Source organism: Leptonychotes weddellii, chromosome 13 (assembly GCF_054177405.1).
Source record: "Leptonychotes weddellii isolate Sample4059 chromosome 13, ASM5417740v2, whole genome shotgun sequence".
Taxonomy (NCBI): Eukaryota; Metazoa; Chordata; class Mammalia; order Carnivora; family Phocidae; genus Leptonychotes; species Leptonychotes weddellii.
This window is the reverse complement of record NC_138381.1, coordinates 2,987,132-3,010,722: the sequence shown is the minus strand read 5'-3', so window position 1 is coordinate 3,010,722 and position 23,591 is coordinate 2,987,132. Positions and strand designations below refer to the sequence as shown.

Below are 23,591 nucleotides of genomic sequence, written 5' to 3'. Positions count from 1 at the left end.
CATCATCATCACTATAATCACCTCGCCATCATCATTATTTAATAGTTATTTACCATACACCGCTTCCTAGATACTAAAATGGAAAATGAAACAAAATATCTTTTTAAGTTTTCACTTGAACATTTTTATTCTAGGAAGATAAAACTATAAACAGGACACAATTCCCTATTAATGCCTTGGATCTCATGTTTTGTTTTCTCTCCGAGTAGACTGTAAGCCTATTGATTACACACCACATCAAATTTCTCTTGAATTCCTCCCAGCATCCAGCCAAAGTTGTTCGGAGCACAAATGTCTTCATAAATAAGTAGTGGGCTGAATCTAAGATGAGGTTATTTTACCAAAAGGGAAACTAATGATTCTTGTAGGTGAATGACTGTGGATCATTGATTATTATATAAAAATGGAGACAGGAGTATCTTTTTTCAATGGTGGGAAAGGGAAATTATTCTACAAAAGGTACATGAATAGGAGGAAACAAAGCTGTTTCTATGTGTAAATAGCTATGCATCAAAGACCCTAAGAAGCATGGGTGACTGGGAGGGGAGATACGGAAATCATCTTAAATGTCTCCAAGGTTGCCATCAACTTTTCAGAAATTATTTGAAAATAATTTAAATACATTAATTTGACTGATTTCTGACTTTTCTGTCATTTTGAGTAAACTCTCTGATGTTGTAGAATTCATTTATCCCTATGACATCAAAAATAAATGTGATACTATAAAACATATGATCTATCCATCCAATACTCTTAACTATTCTTTTTTGCATCTCTATAGCTGTGAGTCCATTTGTCCATTGATTCATTCCTCAGTCATGTGTTTTCTCTGATTTGACAACACATTGTCTCCTATTTGGTAAGCACCTCATCAGATGATGTGGTTACAAGATAAGTAAGCCACAATCTCTGAGATGCTGAGATCCAGTGGAAACTAAAGTGTGAATTATTTAAAAAAAAAAAGAAAACACAAGTAGTTATACTATAGAGGTACTTTAAAGGGTCTGAGACATCATAAATGAAAGACTGATTGAGCCTTTATAGAATGTCAGGGACATGTTTTGGATTTTTCCAGGGATGGAACATGGGGCCTTACAAACAAAGACAGCATTTCTCGCACAGTATGGCAGCAAGAAAGAGTGTGGGGTCTACCCTGAAGTGGCCAACCAGAGGATAGGACCGCCGGGAGACACGTACATCTGTCCCCATGAACCCAGAAAGCACACACACACATATGTGCACAAACACACATATAAACACAGACAGAAACACAAAAGCACACATACAAATATACAAACACACACAAAGGCACACAAAAAACATAAACACACACAAGAACACACACACATCTGGTCCCGGGGTCAGGGAAGGTGGCACACCCCTGCCCAGCTGCTGCTCCCCCCCCCCAGGAAGTTTTGCAGAAGAGCAACAATGCATGCATAGGGCTCCCACCTTCCCACGCATCTCTCCTGTGGGCCTCCAAATGGAAATCATTCAAGAAAGGGAATTCGGGAGATGCAGGTGAGCCTGGGCCTGTTGACACAGTTCAAAGCCTCCAGGATGGGTAAACAGAAAGTGGCTACTGTGTGAATGGACTAGGGCTGCATGCTTCACAGGGAGCTTTGGGTCAGGCTGGGTCAGGAAGAGCTTACACTCTAGGCAGAGCATATGGAGCTTTATTCGGGAGCTGTTTAGAGGCTCCCAGAAGAGTTTAAGACATCAATTGGCATGATCGCTTTTTAAGGTTCCAGAAGAACATGGGTTTGGAGGTGTGGAGGAAGGAACGAGGGCAGGAGTTAGGAGGGTCTTAGAGGTGGCACGTGGGGGCAGAGGTGAGAGGCTCCAGGGACAGGAGCAGGGACCGAGGCGGCCGCAGGTGCACATCGCAGCCTAGTGGCCTTGGGTGAGGTGCTTGCACTCCCTCTGCCTCTGTCACCTCATTGATAAAAATGGGGGAAATCGGGCACCTGAGTGGCTCAGTTGGTTAAGTGACTGCCTTCGGCTCAGGTCATGATCCTGGAGTCCCAGGATCGAGTCCTGCATCAGGCTCCCTGCTCAGCAGGGCGTCTGCTTCTCCCTCTGACCTTCCCCCGTCTTGTGCTCTCTCTCTCTTTCATTCTCTCTCTCAAATAAATAAATAAAATCTTTAAAAAAAAAATGGGGGAAATCGTCATATTTACACCTGACAGTGACTGTGAGCATCAAGGGCCAGGGCGCCCATGAAGTGTCTCGGCACACAGCCCTGCACAAACACTGCCCATTTTCGTTTGAACGGACATCTCATTCCAAACTTCTTGTCTCAGCTGCGCTCTTTGTTCCTTCCTCCCCCTTCAAGCTGAGGCATTGGAGGCTATCTGCTCTCACACCCTGGCTAAATAAATACGGAAATGAAGTGAGAGAGAAAATATGGGAGGTGGGGGATCTGGCTGCCATTTCAAAATATTATCCCGTAGCCCTGTCATCTTTGCGATACCGCAGGGTCCTAGGATGACTTCTGTATTATCAAATAAATTGATTTTAACGTATTGTATTTTAATTTGTCGACATTCATTACCTATTGATGATCTATATGCTGACCCTCTGTGAAACATAACGCTTAATGAATCCTAGTTCCCTAGGTCTGTCATAGAATGGCAACTCAGAGAGGTTGCCAGAAACCAAAAAATTAAATGTTGAAAGCATCGATTACTAAAAATATTAAAGTAACACTGCAATCTATTGTGTGAAATAAGCCAGAGTTTGTGTTTTTTAGTGTGTTAAGTTTTTGGATATTTTGAAAGCTGCATTGTTTTTTTCTCTGCTAAATAACGGATGTCACGAATCTAGACATTTGGGGAGGGCCAGTACCAAATACTGTAATTTAACATTTCTTTAAAATGAAGTGGTGAACAAGGTATTGCACTAGCAATCAGGACAGCTGCTTCTAGTCGAGCCAGAAGGGGACACAGGGCAGGTCAATCGTCCCTCCCAGAGTTTGCATCGGGCTTTCTCTGATATCCTTTTCATAACTGTATTTTGGAATTGAATTGATTCTGAATGGGTGTAATAAGGTCAGGGAAAGAGGAAGCACATCCAGTCTCCTGTGCAAGCTGCCGTGGGGAAGAGAGCCCCGGATCACGGACCCCAGAGCGTGTCCCAGCTCTGCCCCTTTCTAGAGAGCCCTTGGGCACGTCACTCTTTCTCCCTGAACTTCATCTTTCCATCAGGAAATGGCAGGATGTCTGTACCCACTGCAGCCTCGACAGCTGGCTATAAGCAGACTGGGTGCAGGGTACCTGAGGGCAGCAAAAGGGCCAGGGGCTGAGTGGAGGGTCTGGAGGCTCCTGGGTTTCTAGAGAGGTCTGGCTCCCCGATAGCAGCTCACCCACTGAAGAAAACAGCTTCAATTAAAACCACCAAGTACTTTTTTTTCCATTTTTTATTACCCAACATTTAGTTCATTGAATTTTCCAAGATATTTGGTAAAACTCAAATTTATAGTAATTATATTGCTTTTCCTTAGATGAAGCCATTTTTGCTCCCTTTCCCGCACATCTCCCGAATTGAGTTCATTCCTGTCCTTTCTTAAAATGTATCCTAGGCTCTGAGTAGCTTTTTGGAACAACAACAAAATATGCCTTTTTGTTTTGAAAGACCCACCATAGGATCAAGGGCCTCAGAAAGCTCTTAAGTTACCACGTGAGCCCGCAGAGGCCCAGGGGGTGGGGGCACAGCCTTTGGCAGGCTGCACGGTGCGCCCACCGCCGGGCTGCCTCCGCACGTGGGGGTGTCTTGGTCCTCAACCTTCCTGTGGATCCTTTGTTCTGGGTCCCTGAGCACTCGTGTACTTTCAGGAAAGGCAGGGAAGGAGCAATATTGCCCACTGGTCTCCGTCAGCACAATAGTGGGAAGCGGGGAAAGCACCCCAGAGTTGGGGAGAACGGTGCCATCTCAGGGACCATGTGGACAAGCTTTCCTGGGCCTAGTGGTGTCCCCCAGAGTTTGTGTCCACCTGGAACCCTATTTGGAAATGAGGTCTTTCCAGACGCCAACAGGTGAAGATGAGGGTGGGCCCTAATCTAATATGACCAGTGCCCAAGTCAGAAGAGAGGAGGTACAGAGAGAGGCAAAAATGGCATGGGGGGAAGAGAAGGAAGGAAGTCAGTCTCAAAACCCAGCACCGCATTCCAAAGCCGGCATTGACTGTTTCCAAAGATTATGAACGTTCACAGAGTCAGCATTAATTATATTTATTTCCAAACATTTCTAATTTGTGGAATATATTTTTACTATATTGAGGAGGTATATTAGGGTAATAATGTGCTATATTTTTCACTTACACTATATTAGTAAAGAAAGTATTATTTGGCAGATGAAGAAGGAGATATGGAAAGATAAGATGCTCAAATACATCAGCTAGTTCATGAAAAATAAATCATCACTCTTAACTTCTTTTCCATGCTAAGCCGTAACCCACAGCTGTACTTCATCCAAAGCAATCTTGATAGGCATATAAGGAATGAAAAAAAAAACCGTTATTTTGAATCTTCTATCCCCGTGATGATTCATGTTTCTTTGTAAACTGAAATGTTGAGAGTCAAGTAGATTGTATCAGAAAGAACAAAGTGGTTAAAGAAACAGAGAGACAGAAAGATGAGAAGGCAGGTCTGTGGGATTGTTTGTAATGGATGCCAGAAAAAGAAAACTCCTTTTCTTCAGAAATGTTTCTTTCCTAACACAAAAGAAATAAGAAAAAGAGTTTTCAGTGGCCTGCATGACAAGAAGAAATGTCCCATCATTTCTATTAAGATCTCAGGGATAATATAGAAGCATTGACATTTAATAGAAACAGATTCGAGGTCAGGTGGCTTTTTTTAAAAATAGTTCTTTCCTTGCTTGGAAAGGAATGTAAGTTAGAGAGTAATCCATCAATCTTTTAGAGTGGTTTTAAACTTCTACCAGCCTGGAAAATTTCCCCCATACTTACCATAAGTCAGACAATGACCCGTCTGATGGCACTGAGCTTCAGAGTCATGAGCTTTATTTGGAAATGCTTGGCAAAGTGCTACTCGCCTTGTCTCAAGTCTTTAACACGGGACTCGCTGTGTTGCATCTCTCATCCTGGAGTCTGTATCAGTTTGCATGTCTGGAATATGTGTAATTTTACCACCACTGACACAGATCTCTTTCTCACTTATTCACAGTGGGAGGGACACCGTGGAATCGCATGCTCCTTCTTCTAAGCGTCCAGCACATTGGAGGCTCCAGGAGAGTGGGAAGTGTGACCATCCGGCTATGGACAAGAGTTGCCACCTTGCCTTTCAGATTATTTGCTGCATTGATGGGCAAGAAAGCATGAGTCAATGAAATCCCAACAAGTTCAGATACTTTACTCCACTTCCTAGCTACTCTAAGAGCCAGAAATCCAAAAAAAAAAAAAAAAACCCTAAGTTAATAGTAATGGTAGCACTTAAAATAGGTTGAGTTTTTCTTTAAGAGGGAGGCCTGATGTACTTGAGATCCTGTTTTCATTTCTTTTGGAGATGTACCCAGAAGTGGGAAGGCTGGATCCTATGCGAGGTCTATTTTTAGCTTTTTGTGGAACTTCCATACTATTTTCTACAGTAGCCGCACCAATTGGCACTCCCATCAACAGCGCACGAGGGTTCTCTTTTCTCCGCATCCTTGTGGACACTTGCTGTCCCTTGACTTTCAACTTACGCTGTTATATGTCAATCACATCTCAAAACAAAGAATGAGGCACTGTTAAGAACTCTCCTGGACGCCTACACTCTTCAGCCTTTCCTAATCCGAGTGGCAGGGGGAGGATACAGCGGCAGAGGAGGACGGCGCTCCAGGACGTGTCTCTAAGGGCCTTTCTTCCAGCTGCCAACCTCAAGTGTGCATTAGCTCAAGCCGGTCACCCTGAGGGTGGCCTCCCTGAGACTTCCCACTTGCCCATCATGGAGGGACAATAACAATAATGTATCCATCTGTGAGGGGGACACAGAGCACAGTCCCTGCCCCAAGAGGTTCTCGGTCCCTCAAAGACAGGTTAGCCTTGAATTTGAGTTTGGTGCACTTTGCCTTCACCTTCATAGCTACTACCCTGTCTGGGGTACAGATGCTCCCTGAAACGTCTGCCAGCTGGGAAACAAACAGGAGGAAGACACAGACACAAGATGTGAGAAGCACGGGTAACCCCAATTTAAATAATCTGCTCTTAAGTGACTGAAGTTTGGCTTCACAGAAGGCGTGATGCCCCTGCTCTCCTCCCCACTCCCTGTGAGTTTTGCGATTCTATTTTGATGCCGTCTCTCATTAAAATGAATCGTTGTGTGTGGAAAGAGTTTGCCTCTCTCCCTGCCTTATTGAAAATTTAAAAGAACATTATTCCCCAGAATAACTTCATCAGTTTGCACATACAGTAAGCTGTGTTTCCATCATTTACTCAGGTCTGGTTCTTATCTGTCGATCAAATTTTGTCTGCGAAGAAGCTAAGCAAAGCCTGTGCCTACCTCCTATTTTTGTTCAGTGCTTAGAACATAGATCGTATCTAATGTATGAAAGTAATAATAGCAAATGTATAAGGTGATCATGAAGATACACTGCCGTGGCTAATGACGACAGTAAAGTCTCCAAAGAGGGTTTCTTCTTCCCTGCCTGTTAGGAGATGGCCCTTGGGCTCCAGCCACCAGCCAGGCACCTGAGTGACAACCGGACGCCGCCCAGGGTGACCCGACTTCTTGGCTCAGCTGAACGTAAGGGAGTCAAGGCTACCTGGGTTCCTGTGCTTGCTCAGCTGTTCCCGTAGACAGGAAGTTCAGGTACTGCTTTGGGGGAAGGGTGAGGAGGCTGATTCGTCCCCCACCCCTCCCCCACGGGATGCAGGGAGCAGAGTGTCAGCTACTTTCAGACAACCCCCACAAGCATCCCCGTATGCTAAAATTTTCCAGAGCCTAAAGAATTAGCTGATGTCTGTTTCACTGAGAACATGAACTAGATATGCTATGTATAAGTGCCTCTTAACGCCTTTCCGGACTGGCAGAATTCTGGTAATATTAAACAGGATCTATTAGTGTGGCCGCATCCAGATGCAAGCTGTCCCTAGGAGAGGCAGGGGCCATATTCTTATTTCTATTGTTCCAGATGTCTAGGTGGTTTATGAGGTGGTTTTCTCCTCAGCTTGAATGTCCTACATCTTTAACACATTGGTAGGGGTTTATCTGTATATTTATTTATTTTGTTCTTTGCCTTGTTCTAAAAGTAATTTAAGCCAACTTAGAAGGATATAAACAATGCAACAAAATGACAGAAAAGAAGTAAGTGGGGACATTCCAGGACACGAAAAATGAGAAGTAAAGTTAGTAACAGAGTGAGTTAATGCTCAGCCGCCTGCTCTGGAAGTCTGCACCTGTCAGCATTGGGTATGAACATGGCCATGAGTGTCATGTCAGCCAATACAAAGAAAGAAAAGACACAATTTACATGATTCATTAAGTCTATAAAGTTAAAAAATATTTGCTTAGGAGAAGCATAATCATCCCTACGACTACAGCTAGTGAGAATTTTTTTCATGCGTTCACATGAAGATGACACTGTAGAATGCAGGGGATGGCTGCCTCAGAAGCCTCCCTCAATAGGCGCCCTTTCTTGGAACATCCCATTGTATACTCTGGAGACAGAACGCTGCAGTGTTACTCCGGTCGGGCCATTCTTTGGGGGCAGAAGAAAAGGAAGTCTGTGTACGCAGGTCCCTGCTGGTTTGGTTAATGCAGAGGAAGATTTTAAAGTACCAAAAAGGTTGGATGGCATGTTGTTCAGACGTCTTGTTCATTGGCCAAGCTTTTGGCAAAGCACTGAGCAGCAGTGAGTTCGAGGTTGTGACTCCCGGGCAGTATCCGCAGTGTGATTACTGTGTGTGCTTGACTCGTCAGCCGAGCTGGGGGGAGAATTAGGATCCCCTCGTAACAGCGAAGGAGCCTGATGAGAACACGTGCTTGGCGGGCTGGCTGTGCCCTTCCCCAGGAGGGGGTCTGAGCAGGTGGACTGGACGGACCACCTTGGCCTAAGAGAGAGAGAGGACACACCTGTTATCGACGCTGGTGTTACTCAGGTAGGGGATGCATCGAGTCCCATCCTGACTGCTGGCTTTGTGAACGAGCTTAGGTTTCTCCCCACTCTGAAGATGAACCTCTAGGAGGAGCCTCAGCACTGAGGCTAGGAGGGAGCTAGTGTCTTTGCTCAGCTTCTGGATTCAGCGACAGCAACCAGTCTCCCCTCACGGCTCCTCGTGCATCCCTATCCACAGCAGCCAGAGCACACACCTGTTATTGAGTGACCAAGCTGGGTCACCAGTAATGAGGATGAAATCACTGCAGCTCAGCCACTAACAGAGAAGTGAGCACACACACAGAGGTGTTTCCTGGCAAGACACATGAACAGACGACCTAAAGCAGTTTGCCATAGCCACAGGACTGGGGGATGCAGAGGAGCTGGAACAATCGGGGGCGGTCAGCTTCCTTTGAACAAACGTGCCACGTAGCATACGAGACAAGGAGGTCAAGTTAATGCACTGTGGTTTCTTTTTTTTTTTTTTTTAAGATTTTATTTATTTATTCATGAGAGAGAGAGAGAGAGGCAGAGGGAGAAGCAGGCTCCCAAGGAGCAGGGACGCCAATGCGGGACTCGATCCCAGGACCCTGGGATCATGACCTGAGCCGAAGGCAGACGCTTAACCATCTGAGCCACCCAGGCGCCCTGCACTGTGGTTTCTTAGGAGCCACGTGAAGATGGACACAAAGGCCTTGTAGTTCCAATGTGGTCATTTTAGCTACAGAGAAGTATCACAGCACACGTGCATAGTCACACGCACGCACATTAGAGGTGGGACGTATCTGAAAGAACCCTGAGGCAGGAGACACGGATTCCAGCCTTAACTCTATCACTTTGCCACCTTGTGACTGGGGAGAAGTGCAGTAACATCTTTGTGCTTTAGACATCTTATGACGAAAATAAGTAATATTGAATGAGATATTTTCTGAGAATCCTTAAAACTCAGTAAACCTTTGGATATGAGCACAACATCTTTCATTTAAGGTGATGTTTTCATTTCATAAATAGAAAGTCGAGGAGAACAGGAAATATTTTACCTGATAACAAATACAACTAGTATGGTCATTTCTCAAAGGAGAGTCATTTATAAGATGGATGGATAATATCTAATGACAGTTTTCTAACTTAATGTGGTTTCATACAGAAAAAATAAAGTGTGTTTTTGCCTTTTTAAAACCAAGCTTAAAAATAATCCATCTGATTCTCATTAATAAGTTCAAACACATCTTATTGCAGTGAACTTATCTCACTATGCTATCTCACTGAAGGAATAGGAAAATATCACCAATTTACTGCAATAAGGTAATTACTGTAATAAGATAAATGTTAACTTTTTAATGAAAACCACAGCACTTGAGTAATTACCCTTCCGAGGACTACTCCATATATGATTTCTTTGCAATTATTAAGATTAATTCACTTTTTTAGTAGGAACAGACCAAAATTCCAAGCCAAATGATCATTTTTATAAGCACATTTTCGAATGTCCTAGAACGTTAAAAAGGGGGAGAGAGAAATGGATTTAAGTCTTGTTTCCAAATCTATTTTATTAAGCTGCAGGCTGCCAAGTGCCTGGGTTCAGTTAATGTGCAAATAAGAGCAACAGAATCCTGGTATAAATAGAGGTGATTAAAAATAGGAGTGTCCGTTGACCATCAGCTACAGCATGGCAGAAAGTGAAGATTTAATTAGAACTCTCTTTGTTCACAAATCCACTAGCTTTCTATAAATAACGCATCGCTCGAACATCCTAAATGCATAAATAGACGTGTGACAACACTACACCTTCAGAATTCCTGTGGATCCAAACGCCTCCAGGATGTGATGGAAAAGGGATTATCACAGTATCAGCTTCATGTGGAAAGTAGCACAGTTAACTAAACAGCAAAATCCAACCAAAGTAGTACTGGAGAGCGTACGTCTTACTTCACAAAGGTTCAAATGCACATTTGTTTTCATTATTGGGTTTGCTCTGCCTGGCAACACATCTTTGTCTTAGAAAAAATGCTGGGCTCTCTGCTCAGCATTCTTTCCTGGACCCTGGAAGTCTCCTCTATTTCTAACCAGCAGAAAAGACTCAGAGAAAAAGTGGCCCTTCCTTGTTTAATCAGCTTTGTGGATCTATGCACTGCTTTCTGGAAAGCATCATGGTGGTAAATACAAGGTAGTTCCCACGGGGATTCGGTGTGAGTTTGAGGGACCCCAGCTAGCACTCAGTCCAAAGAGAACATTCCTTTAAAACGTGAGCTCTGCTCAACTCTTACGGGGCACAGAGTTTTGTTCATTGTTTAGAGTGACTCTGAAATACAAGAGAAAAACTACTTATTAAGTCTATCACTTACACTCCATCCATCCATCCATCCATCCATCCTACATCCATCCATCCATCTCTCAATCATACCATTCTAAACGTTGTCATATTGAAAACAGGCAAGAAGAGAAGCTCAACTTATATCTGTTGAGTCTGTTCTTTTTGCCACTTTCTGCAATTAAAATTAAACAACCCAATCAGCTACTAAAAATCTCTCGCATTTTGCCCATTTTATGAGCTCTTCCAGACAGGAAGGGAGATTGGAGTGAGTATGGTCTGGAGGATCACTCAGGGAGACGCTCCCCTGTTGGTTCATCTCAAAGCCATTCATAGAACTCAGTAGAAAGGAGCCCTGCGCAGTGCTCAGGACTGTGGATACTGGAAGCAGAGCGTCCCCTAACGTACTGTTTGAGTGTAAGCCAAAAACCTGACCTCACGGGCCTCAACTTCCTCATCTGTCAAATGAGGAAAATAGTACACACCTCACAGAGTTACTGTGAACAGTGGCTGCACCTTGCAAGAATTGCACTAAGAGTGCTAGTTCTCATTAGTATCGAATGAAATTGGAATATAGGAGAGTTAGCATATGCAGCACTCTTGTAAGGATGTCCCAAAGGTTCCCGAACTCTAGCCATTCAGTCGAACACTAATCAAGGCATGGCTGTGAAGGTGCTAGGGAAGTGCCTGCTCCAGGCACGTGAGCACTTTTAAGAGCATAGTCTCCTCCAGCCGGTGGCGGGAGGAGAAGTCAGAGATACTTAAAGCATGAGGACTCAGCCCGCTGTTGCTGGCTTTGAACACGGAGACAGCCATGTGGGAAGAAATGTGGGTGGTCTGTAGGATCAGAGGATGGCCTGGCCAACATGAAAATGGGGCCTCAGTCCTACAACCACAAGAAACTGGATTCCACCAACAACCTGCCTGAGTTTGGAAGAGGCATCTCCTCCGAGCATTGTGATAAGTCCAGCGTAGCTGACACCGTAATTTTAGATATTGGTGAGACCCCAAGGAGAGAAGTCAGTTGAGCCCACGTGGACTTCTGACCTACAGAATGCTGAGCTAAACCACAGGTGTGGCTTTAAGCTGAGGTAATTTGTTAGTGGCAGCAGAAAACTAATATAACATAGAACTTGGCACTCCCGTAGGCTAAGGTCACAGGAACTCTATTCCCTTTATGATATTTTACGTGAACTCTTATAATGGTTGAAGCTGTGGAGGAGGGTTAAACTGTAGGGTTGAATTCCCTTAGGGCTGCCTCAGACAGGAAAGCCATTGGCCGGAGCCACATCCCACATTTCTGGTCTCCACGGCTGCTTGTTCATCCATCTTCTTCATATTCTGGAATGGCTCTCAAAAGGCAGAGGGATTAGGGTTGTCCTGTGTAACCCAAAATGAAAATCTTGTGGATCTATGTGTCATAGAAAGCAGGCCTTGCTGCCATTCAGAACTATTGATGATCAAATGGATCAATTCAGAAAATTGTGGAACAGAACACAGACTGAGTCATTATTGTAACGGGGCCGTTACACATGTCTGCTAAATCCAGGCCCACCTTCCTCTCCCTGGGCACTTGGAAGGCCAGATTTTCCAGCACCCTGCAATTGGGTGGCTGTAAGACGAGTCCTAGGCACTGCGGGCAGAAGTGTTGGCTGTTACTTCCAGGTGAGGCAGGGAAAAGCCTGGTGATCCTCCACCCCGTGTGCCCTGTGTCAGTGACCAAGGAGGCCTTGTGATCAGTTAGCAGGGTGAGGACAACAACCCGATCTCCACGTCCCTGCATGAAGAACAGCTCCCCAGGGGAGTTGCCTGCAGGCCACCAGCTAGGTAATGAGTGAGAAACGAATTTTTCCATGTTTTGTGGCTACTGTTTGCCTTGCTATAACCTAACCTGTCCGGCGACTCAACAAAACCATTGTAAGCATGGGTTTAAGAATCAAATGGACTGAAATGTGTCAATGTAAAGCTCATTTCATTGAAGACCCTTGATTTCCTGACTTACCAAGTTGTATCAACTAGTTGAGGGCAGTAATAAGACCATGAATTATTAGAATAACAGGTATTGCTTATATTAATTGTGTTCCTATTATGTGCCCATCCATGCTGGTCACCCCACACACACTGCCTCGTTTTATCCTCATAGCAAATCTGTCGAGTCAGCACTATTCTTGTTCCATTACAGGGAGGAGGGGAGAGAGTCAAGAGGGTTGAATTGCCTATGCCAATACCAGGCCGCTAGCAGACAGCAGCTTCGAGAAGGACAGTCTGGCTTCCAGTAGGAAGCTCTGTGCTATAACTGGAGTAAACAGAGGAAGGGCATGTAGCAAAGTGCGTATCAACAGACTCCATAATTTCGTAAAAGAGAAGACAGCATATCCTGTCTTATTTCTGATACTTCCTCTGCTAAAGCCACTTAACTGCTGGTATTAGCATTGCGGAATACCTGCAAGGAGCTTCAGTCTCCTTTCATAGGGTCTTAACTGGTCTCTCAGGGTCCACGATGATATATACACAGGGATAAAAAAGGGTTAGGCTGTCGAAGGCCAAAAATTATTTGAAGCTCCTCCTACTCAAAGGTACAGCTTCTGCTCTTGAGAAGCGTCCACCATGCTGGGTACAGGCTGTGACAACAGACCACGTGAAGGGAGAGAGACAGCCTGTCTGTCCAGCCGTGGCCCCAGGCGTAACAGTGTGGCTGCAACCAATCACCCAGCTCCCTGGGAGGCACCCACAGCCTGGTCTCAAGAACCACAGAGACAGCCCAGGAAGCATGAGAAGAACTATCATCGCAGCTCTAAGCTGTGGTTTGGTGTGATTTGTTATTCAGCAATACTGATACAATGAAGTTGAAGTCTTATTAAACCCAACAAAACCCTAGAAAATTCAGTTTAGGGAATTCTCCTGGATTAAGTATAGGAAATAGCCCCAGTGACCTCGAAGGGATTTTTTTAAATCCCATTTGCTAAATCTAATTATTCCCTCATTGATTTTAGAAATAATAAGAGGTAATTTTTCCATCAATTGGTCAAAACTCAATTTCGTTTATCATTGGGAGATAAAAAGGAGTCTATTCTTTTACTTGACTCTATTTTGTTCATTTTGAGTAGTCGAATAGCATTACATGCAAAGTATCTATTGGGAAATAATTCTATACTTAATGTTAGAGCCTGTTAGACCTCACATGCTTAGACAGGTCATGCTGGGTCAATTATTGGTCATTTCTGAGAACTATCTTCTTATGTGCTGCTGGAAGTGTCACCAGAGATTTACTGTTGTCATATCGAGCCAATAACCTGGCGTGGAGGAGCGAGCTCTGTCTTTTGGAAAGGATATAAAAGTGAAGACCTGAGCACTCAGTGATGTGAAAGAGCTCATGGCATTCTGAGTTGATCCTAACATCCTGGATAAATTCCAATCATAGTAATGGCATTCACTTAGGCTTTTTTTTACAAGCATTAAGGCATCTACTCCTTTGTTCTGTTTCATTCTCTTCTAACTCATCCCCCCCGCCTCATCTTGCCAACTGATTCTTGTACCGCTTAGGGATCAGATGCTGCTTCGACCAGGGGTCCCCAAACTTTGTTCTGGAAAGGGGCAGAACATAAATATTCTAGACTTTGCAGACCAAGAGGCAAAATTAAAGACATTGTCTAGGTATTTATATAACAAAAGAGAAGACAAATGTCCACAAATCTTTTGATGAAATTCAAAATGTAGTAGTAATAATCAAGGACAATGGTTCAGGGCGCCTGAGTGGCTCAGTCGTTAAGCATCTGCCTTCTGCTCAGGTCATGATCCCAGGGTCCTGGGATCAAGCCCCGCATCGGGCTCCCTGCTCCGCGGGAAGCCTGCTTCTCCCTCTCTCTCTCCCACTCCCCCTGCTTGTGTTCCCTCTCTCCCTGTGTCTCTCTCTGTCAAAAAAATAAATAAAATCTTTAAAAAAAAAAAAAAGGACAATGGTTTAGGTCTATGGCTAACGAAAAACATGGAATTCTGTGGTATTACATTTCACATACTTGGTGTTCAGAGTTAACCTTCTCTGTGATCAAACTGATTGCAAACGTTTACCTGTAAAGCCTTTCTTAACCTGCAGGTCACCCAAAAATAGTCAAGGAGCTGGGTTGAACCACTGAGCTGTAGTTTCCCTAGGCTGGCTTAGACAATGGCTCTGTCTATACTCACGTACCAGACTGGATCAATGGGTCACGGATACTACAAGTGTGGTGTCCAGCAGGATTGTGAGGCAGTATTGGGAGGAGGAATGTGCTTGTGGTTCTGCTGACTACCACGTGGGATCAGCCTTACTGCCATTGCTTTGAAGATCCAGTCTATTCATGTCTCTTTCTGGTTGGGTGGAGCATCCTTTTATGAGAGTTATGTGGTGATATGGCACCATGGAAAGGAGAGAATTTGTCTCATAAGAAAATTTTACTCACCCAAAGACGAGCATTTTTACTCCCTGCCCTGCTGGTGCAGCCGACCTGCCCACTCCCACCCAGCTGTCCAGTGTGGCTTGGACTGCAGCGACCAGCCCCTGCATTTAGGCATCCATTGGCCTCTTGTCTTGTTTTTCGGTAGGCTTGCAAGATTTATTCTGAGCATTTTTTGGTTTTTAACAATTTACTGGTAAAATGCCTTGGGAAAATTGTTTTAAAGCAAACAATTTTTAAAGGTCACTTTTCATTGAAACATATGATTATTATGGCTTGATATTTCTGTCTAACTGAAACTAATTTAAATTATTTTACAGTTAAATATATGTAGACTCTTTATATTGAAATTCATTTAAGCCACTGCACCAGGGTAACTTAATTGTTTTGAACCTGGTGCTTTACACACTTAATCAAGACAAAATTTATGTCAGGTCAACCTGCAGGGTGCTGGAATGATTTGCCTCTGGAAGTTATGAATTCATGTCACTCAACATATCCATGCAGAGTCTAGCCAACCTAGACAAGCCATTGGTGTGCCTTTTGCTTGAAATGAGGATTTGGACTTTCCGATCTTCAAACTTTTCAGTCCTGTGATTCAATGAATCTGAGGTCAAAATACTGAATTTGAGTATCACATGACCACCGACTATCACCCTTGAGCCAACTAGTTAAAAATACATATTTATATAGGGGAAGAGAGACTGCTACTACTAAAAAACACCATGCAACATATTTATAACATAGTCTCTGTATTAATATTAAGCTTTTCCAATGCATTTAACTCTTGTCAATCACCTACATATGTGTGTCTGTAAGCAGCATATACATTTTGTAATGTATAAGGACCTTGCTCATACCATGCAGTTATGGACTCTAAAATATTTTCCATCAATTTTATATATTTTAAAATGCTACCACACTCTGGTCTAAGAGCCAGATAAAATCTAAGACCTAACTTGTAAAAGCATAGGAATTGACCAATGTTTTCTCTTTCTTTTTTTGCATTTTTTTTAAATTTTTATTTAAATTTTAGTTAACATACAGTGCAATGTTGGTTTCAGGAGTAGAATTCAGTGATTCATGGCTTCCATACCACACCCAGTGCGCATCACAAGTGCCTTCCTTAATAACCATCTCCCATCTAGCCCATCCCCCACCCACTTCCCTCCATCAACCTCGGTTCGTTCTCTACAGCTAAGAGTCTCTTGTGGTTTGTTTCCCTCTCTCCTTCCCCCTCCCCACATGTTCATCTGTTTCGTTTCTTAAATTCCATAGATGAGTGAAATCATATTTTACCAATGTTTTTAGTAGAGCTTCTAGCCTGGGCTAGAATTTAGACCATCCAATAGGAACTCTTTATCTGTATAAAATATTCTTTGAGCACAGGTACCTACCATCCCTGGGTTGATGACACCAGAAGCCCTCCAGCTGCACAATGTCTGCCTTGAAAGCCAGACGTACTGAAAAACAGATTCTGTGGGTCCTTCTGTCTTGAAGCACAAAAGAATTCTTAAGGGAGCTGCCCTAAGCCATACCTGAGCCTGAGGCAGATGAATGCAGGTATGTGCCTCCAGGGCCTTGCCTGAGGGAAGTTGTTGGAAGTTGATGCAAATGAGAACTGCTTCCTCCAGAGCAGAAAGCAACCTTCAGGAACCTTGAAGGCAGATGTGTATTTGAGGACAGCACTTCTGCCTGGTCAGACCAACAGCTCTCCAGGACATTTCAATCCGCCAGCTGGTAAAATCCACTTCCATTTTCAACCTGTGCACCCCAGGGGGAAGGAGACAGGAAAAAAGTGCCTCCACGTTTGCGTTGGCTTAAAAAACAACTTTAAAAATTTTAGAATTTAAATTTAAGGAAAAGTGTAGTTCAGTAACAAACCTTAGATCTATGCTGTTGATTTTTTTAATTGAATTATTATCTATATAGTAATATTCACTCATTTTGAGTGTACAAGTCTGCAAGTCTTAACAAATGATAGTCGTTCAACCACTATCACAACGAAGATATTAGAGAACATTTCTGTGCCCCACCTCGGTAAGCCCCCTTTTCCTACCACCGGCCCCTGGCAGCCACTGAGCTGTGTTCTGTCCTGATAGGTTTGCCTTTTGCAGAATGTTGTATAAATAAAATCATACAGCATGTAGCCTTGTGAGTCTGACTTCCTTCACTTAGCACAGAATTCACTTGAGTTTCATCCGTGTTGTTGTGTGGCTCCTTCCCTTTTATAAGGGAAATAGTGTATTTATTTATGTGCTTTTGTTTTTCTTGTGATAAGAACAGATAACATGAGATCTACCCTTCTGACAGATGTTGCAGTGCAGCGTACGGCACTTAACTGCAGGCATAATGCAATCCAGAAGATGTCTGGAACTTACTTGTCTTGCACAACTGCAGCTTGATACCTCTTGAATTGCAGGTCCCCATTCCTTCTCCCCAGCCCCTGGCAACTGCCATTTTGCTTTCTGTCTCTATGATTTTGACCACTGTAAGTATCCCATATAAGTAGAATCCAACAGTATTTGTCCTTTTGTGACTGCTTATGTCACCTAGAATCTGTGTTGTTGCACAGGACAGGATTTCCTTCTTTTTCAAGACCGAAGACTATTCCATCAGACATGTATACCACGTGTCTTGTATCCATTCATCTATTGTTTGTACATTGTGGCTACTGTGACTAAAGCTTCAGTGAACATGGAAGTGCAGATATCTTTTCAAGATCCTGATTTTAATTCTTTTGAATATACATCCAAGAGTGGACTTGCTGGATCCTATAGTGGTACTATCTTTAACTTTCTGAGGAGCCTCCATCCTATTTCCTATGGCACTTACACCGTCCTACATTCCCACCAACAGTGTGCAAGGGTTCTAATTTCTCTACATCCTTGCCAACACTCATTTTGTTCATAACATATAAGTAAAAGCCATCCTAACCTGTGTGAAATGGCAAGTCATTGTGGATTTGACTGAGTTATACTGAGCATCTCATCAAGTACCTGTCGGACACTTGTGTGTATTCTTTAGAGAAATACCCATTCAAGTCTTTTGCATATTTTAAGGCAGGAGTCTTTTTTTTTTTTTCCTGTTGGGTTATAGAAGTTCCTTATGGATATTAACACCTTATCAGGTATGTGATTTGGAAATATTTTCTCCCATTCATCTGTGATGTCATGCGTGTTATAGTGCCTTCCTTTTTATCACTGAGTGGTATTGTTCTGAACCGTTATATCACAGCTCATTTAATCCACTTGCCAATCAAAAGACACTTGGGTTGTTTCCAGTTTGGGGAGATGAATAAAGCAGCCATAAATATTTGAGTACAGCTTTTTGTAAGAACATAAATTTCCTTTTCTCTTGGGTAAATACCTAGGAGGGGATTGCTGGATCATATAGTAAATGTATGTTTAACTTCTGGAGCAACTTTGCAGTTTATTCTCCTGTCAACACAGGCTAAGGATATATTGTCTTTCCTTTCAGAGTGAAGAGTAGAGATCCTTCTATTGGGAAACTACTCTTCACAGAAACCCTGACTAGAAGCAATTCAGGGAAAACTAGAATCAGAAGAATTGTAAATTTCATTTGGTTCAGTTTCTTCATTTTTCAGAACAAGGAGACTGAAGACCAGAGACACAGAGCTCATCAATGCACATGCTAGGAAAAGGGATGGAGCCGGACAGAGAGACTGGACCTCTGGACTCCGCTCCACTTTGCAGGCTCTGTGTAGAGTCTTCTGTGAATTAGAGGCGGGAGAGGAAAATCTATTTAAGGAAAACATATTTTAAGGAGTAAGTAGGGTGTAGGAGTGGAAAGATCCAGATAAATTATTTACATTAATCAAATTCATTGGGAATTGACTCCACCCCCCATTTCCTTTGGCCCAATTACATACATATCTAAACTACCGCATTTTACTCAATCTCTCTTTTCTAGAGAAGAGCTAATCTAAGCACTAATACATTTGTTTTTATCCTGATTATTAGTAAAATCCTACATATGAAAAACTGAAACTTATAGCTATCGAAGCTTACTGTAATATACCTGACACAGTTTTACCAATTTCTTAATTTTGTTAGGAGTCCATTCACTTGATTCAAGTGCCTCTTGTTAGCTAAATTGACAGTTAGTGCAGAGAAATTTTCTAATAAATATCTGAGATTAAAGTACCACTGCTGACAGCAAAATTACAGTTTGTAGTCTGAAGGTGCATTCAATTATGATCACTCAGAGAGAAAAAAATAAAGGAAAAAAAAAAAAACACAAAAACCGCACACACCAGGGGAAAGCAAGGTCTTCAAAAGTATTCAAATCTTAATCCAATAATCTATTTTTAATTACCCACATTACGGTCATTTACAGGGTGATCATTTCAGAGTCTCAAATATCCAATCTTTTGGCCCAAAGCCGTTGGGGTAATTGCTTTATAACTGGGTGTGAATCTATCATCTATGTCTGGTCTAGACCTCAGCAAGAGTATTTGTAACCGACATTTAAACTGCATTTCTGGATGGGATTCAATCTGCCTGAAGACTTCCTACTAATATTGCTTATTTCGTCTAATACCTTCACAAAGTGTTTAAAATATCCTTACGTATTGGACAAGTACTTTTGTTTTCTTGTTCTGTAATCTGGTCATGTGGTTTTGAGGAGACTCTAGGAAACAGCCAATGCATCTACTGCTGTCGGTGTCCAAGAAATCCTAAATGTCTGATTCCATGTAAGGGAATTCCTGTTTTGCTGAATAGACTATGACCATACCCCCTAACTTAACCAAACCCTCTTGATTCTACCTTCTTGCCTTGTACCTTCATCCTTCTTCCTGCTGCTAGCACTCGGGTATATTCCAATTATTCTGGAATATTCCGCCCTAGCAGTCAGAACCCTAAGTTTAAACATCCTCAGTTGTCCTGTACAAAAAAGACAGGCTGGGACTTTCTCGAGAGCCTTACTAAACAGTAAAGGACAGAGGAGAATGAACTTGTGTCAGTGGGGGATGAGTTAAAATTCTTTGGTGCCCAGCTTACCCCCTGGGCCAACAAGTTTTGTTTCATTCACATGTCTTCCTAAAGTGAAAAATAGTTCCACCCAGGAAATTTCTGTTCCTCTTTTCCTTCTTGAACCCAAATGCTCTTTAAATTTTTTTCAGTTTGCACTTGCAACCTGAGGAAATGCCTCTGATGCTGACCCCAGAAAGCAGGGACACGCCCTCTCCATTCAGGCAAGACTCTACCCCCGTCCCTCTGATGGTGAGTGGCCTTGATCGCAGTAGGCCCTATCTTCTAACATACTTGAGCATTACAACAGTGGTGAAATCTACCTGAAAGAAGTCCACGCATGTCGAAATAGAAGGGAGGACCACCAGAGTTTAGTGGGCCCGGCGTGGGAGAGAAGTCACCTGCTTCCCATCCCAGAGGTATGCTGTGAACATAGTCCAGTGGGGACCTGTGTAGCTCAGAGTTCTCTCTTGCAGGCCCTATAAGGTTGAGACGAATGAGCACAGGCAAATGCCAGTTATGGAAGGCTCTGGAAGTCGCTCACGCATACGGCAGGCAAGCTTGTGTTTGCCATCCAGCTCGTGCCAACTGGTCTGCCGCTACTGGGCTTACCCTGGTCTCTTTGCTTCTGACCCCCAGCTCACAGGTCTCCCCAAATGAAATGCTCCCCCGAGGAGGCCACCTCTCAGATCCAGTAATTCCCTTTTCTCAGACACAGATGGGCATGTTGGGGTGATGCTTGGAGCATGCAGTTCTCCATGGTGATGGGTCCTGGGCTTGCATCTCTGGGGTCGGGACCCTGACACCAAAGGTACCCAGGATCAGTCAGCCGCAGTGGAGACAGCAGGATCCCTATCTCTCCGCACAACCCCACCATTCTGTCTTCGGTGCTATCCATTCTTGGCTTATGAGGACATCCAGAGCCACACAAGGGCTTCACACAGATGCTCTTGGGGGTGGCAGTGCCCACCAGGATCCAGTGCTGGCAAAGCAAGGACACCACGTTCCCTGGGCATGAAGTTTAATGTTCCATCAAAAAGATTCAGGAAGAAACAGCACTCAGAAGCCAAGGCATGTCCCACGGCAGCTTGGGACAATCCTTCTTTCCAGAATTCTGCTATAAGGCAGGGACACTCTTTGCACAGTTACATGGCTGTGCCCTTGGAAATGTTGTAAATGATCCCTGGTAGCATAACTCAGAATATGCTATAACCACATGTTCTTTATAATCATTAGGCTGAGAATAAGTGGTTCCAAACTCTGGCAAATAAAACATTTTGATACCCATTGCCTCGCATCTGATAATTCAAGCTTGATCACAATGCACTACTTCCAATGGGAAATAATGGAGCGGAACTCTCAGCCGGGGAACTTTCTCCTCCATATGGTTCAGAAGTTCCCTGGGATGTGTAATCCTACTGGGAGCGCCATCTGTGTAGATTCCACACAGGCCTGAGCTGAGGCAAACTCTTCCCTGCTAACTCAGCCACAGATTTTATTCTACCACTGATACATTCAGACAAAAGGCTAGATTCTCTTCTGCCTGTCTTCTTGGCCACTCACACGTGTAAGGGACAGCTTATGTGGGATGTCCCTTTTCTGGGTAATGAGCCAAACTTGCCTACGACAGAAAGATGAACTGGAGAATTCCCTGGCTCCCTGAGAACCCACACCAGCGATCCTATCTGCAAGCTTGAGTAGTTTCTTGGGGAGAATAATCATATACACATTCCACTGAGAGTGAACTTGCCTCATCTCACCTACCCAAGTGTAAAGTCCTTACGTCCCAGAGAGGGTCCTTCTCATCTCTGGGGTCCCCCAGGGTCCAGCATAGGAAATTAGATGAGATTCTTCATTGCAAACAAAAGATGGACATAAGCAGAAGAAAATGTATTGAGAGGATGTTAGGCGACTCAGGAAAACACTGGCTAGGGCTCGAAGGTAGAGGCTACTGTTTAAGAAATAGTTCCCCAAATAAGCCGGGTGCTGGATTGCTGAGAAGCCACATCTGCTAACACGAAGCCCTCGATGGTGTGTCCGGCACCAGGGTGTTACCTCCATGTGGTGGGTATTCCTGCAGGCAGAGACTTGCATCCCCTTGCAGCCACTGTCCTAGTGCCCACCCTCTTGCATCTCTGGCTTTGAGTCAATGTCTAGTGGAAGTGAGACTAGTTACCTACTGAGCCCCAAGGGCAAGGAAGGCTGGGAAAGTCAACATCTAGCATTTTCTGCTCCTAGAGAGGAGATACTCTTTGTACCTTATCAAAACTTAGAAAACAGGCTTCAAATGCTGGACAGACAAAATGATTCACAAATGTCCATGACACACCAGTATGTCCTAAGTTGCTATTTCTTTGTACGAACTGAATAAACTAACTAATGAGAGAGTAATTAAGAATGAATGTGCCAATATTTAAGCTACTCTTTTTAAAGGATTCAACTCATTCATGCTATCTCTCTAGATGAAATTATCTTCCTAATTAACCATTTGAAGAGTTCCAGAAATACCAAGAGACTCTCCAGTTGGCAAGACCCACGCCAGGGCTCTAACTCCTGATCTGCAGAAACAGAACAACCTCAAACTTTCTGTTTCCTGGAAGATAGTTTTAAAATCATCATCCTACATGAGCCATTGTTTGCCATGTTGGATGTTCTTCTAGGTCTGCTACATGTTGTACTTGTAACAGTATTTTGGGCTCTTCAAAGAGCATGCTTAAAGAATTATCCTGGGAATTAGCAGACCCATAGAGAAAAGGGAAAGCTAACCTATTGTATACCTTGTAGTTCCACATGTCTCTTTGTCTCTGTTAGTCTGTGAATGCATGTGTGGGAAAGAAGACATCATGCTTCTGATCTGGAATGACTGAGAACCCAACTCTACCAAGACAAGTTACACAGGGCTTCTGTTTACTCGAATGTTCTTTAGCTGGACCGAGCTTATCTGATAATTTATACAATCATCTGCTCAGCTTTGACTGCATAGACCAACCCTATGAAAATGCTGACAGAAGTCTTTCATGCCAGAGCTTAACTGACAATATATGCATAGAATTTTTTCTACTCATGAGAGCTACAGAATTTTAGAGAATTCCCTTTAAAAAATTTAAGAATTTTATAAATGGGTAGTATGTGCTGAGAAATGTTGTAGAGCCTATGAAAATGACTAAGACATGAGCTCTACTTTAGAAAAACTCACTACCGGGGCGCCTGGGTGGCTCAGTCATTAAGCATCTGCCTTCAGCTCAGGTCAATTATCTCAGAGTCCTGGGATCAAAACCCGCATTGGGCTCCCTGCTCAGTGGGGAGCCTGCTTCTCCCTCTCCCACTCCCCCTGCTTGTGTTCCCTCTCTCGCTGTGTCTCTGTCAAATAAATAAATAAAATCTTAAAAAAAAAAAGAAAAACTCACACCTAGTAGTGAATAAAAATAGGGTGTGATGTATCACACTGTTCATGGACATTGCTTTAAATGCTATTTCAGTAATACCGGAAACAAAGTGACAGAAATTTAAAAAGAGACCAAAAAAAAAAAAAAAGTGACCCTGGAATGTATTTGTTTATTTTAAAATACAAAAACACTTAAATAAACATACTGGAATAAAAAAAACAGACGAGCTATAATGCGTGAAAGCCTACAAAATAACTGAATGATAAGTGGAAAGCAAACAAAAAGAGCATTTGTTCAACTCTAGAGCTTCCTATATGACTCTCTGACCCCACCAAGTACAGCTATTTCTTTTGATGTGAAATGGTTGACAAAAACTGTA

The 23,591-nt window shown here is 43.3% G+C and overlaps 1 long non-coding RNA gene across 1 annotated transcript in view; it reads left to right on the top strand.

Moving 5' to 3' along the window:
• Positions 1-23,228, top strand: part of LOC145716674 (uncharacterized) — a 219,423-nt gene extending 196,195 nt beyond the window's left edge. Inside the window, exon 2 of the long non-coding RNA XR_014139471.1 lies at positions 23,126-23,228. This is a non-coding gene — a long non-coding RNA (uncharacterized LOC145716674). The remainder of the gene's footprint in view (positions 1-23,125) is intronic.
• Positions 23,229-23,591: the final 363 nt, after the last annotated feature.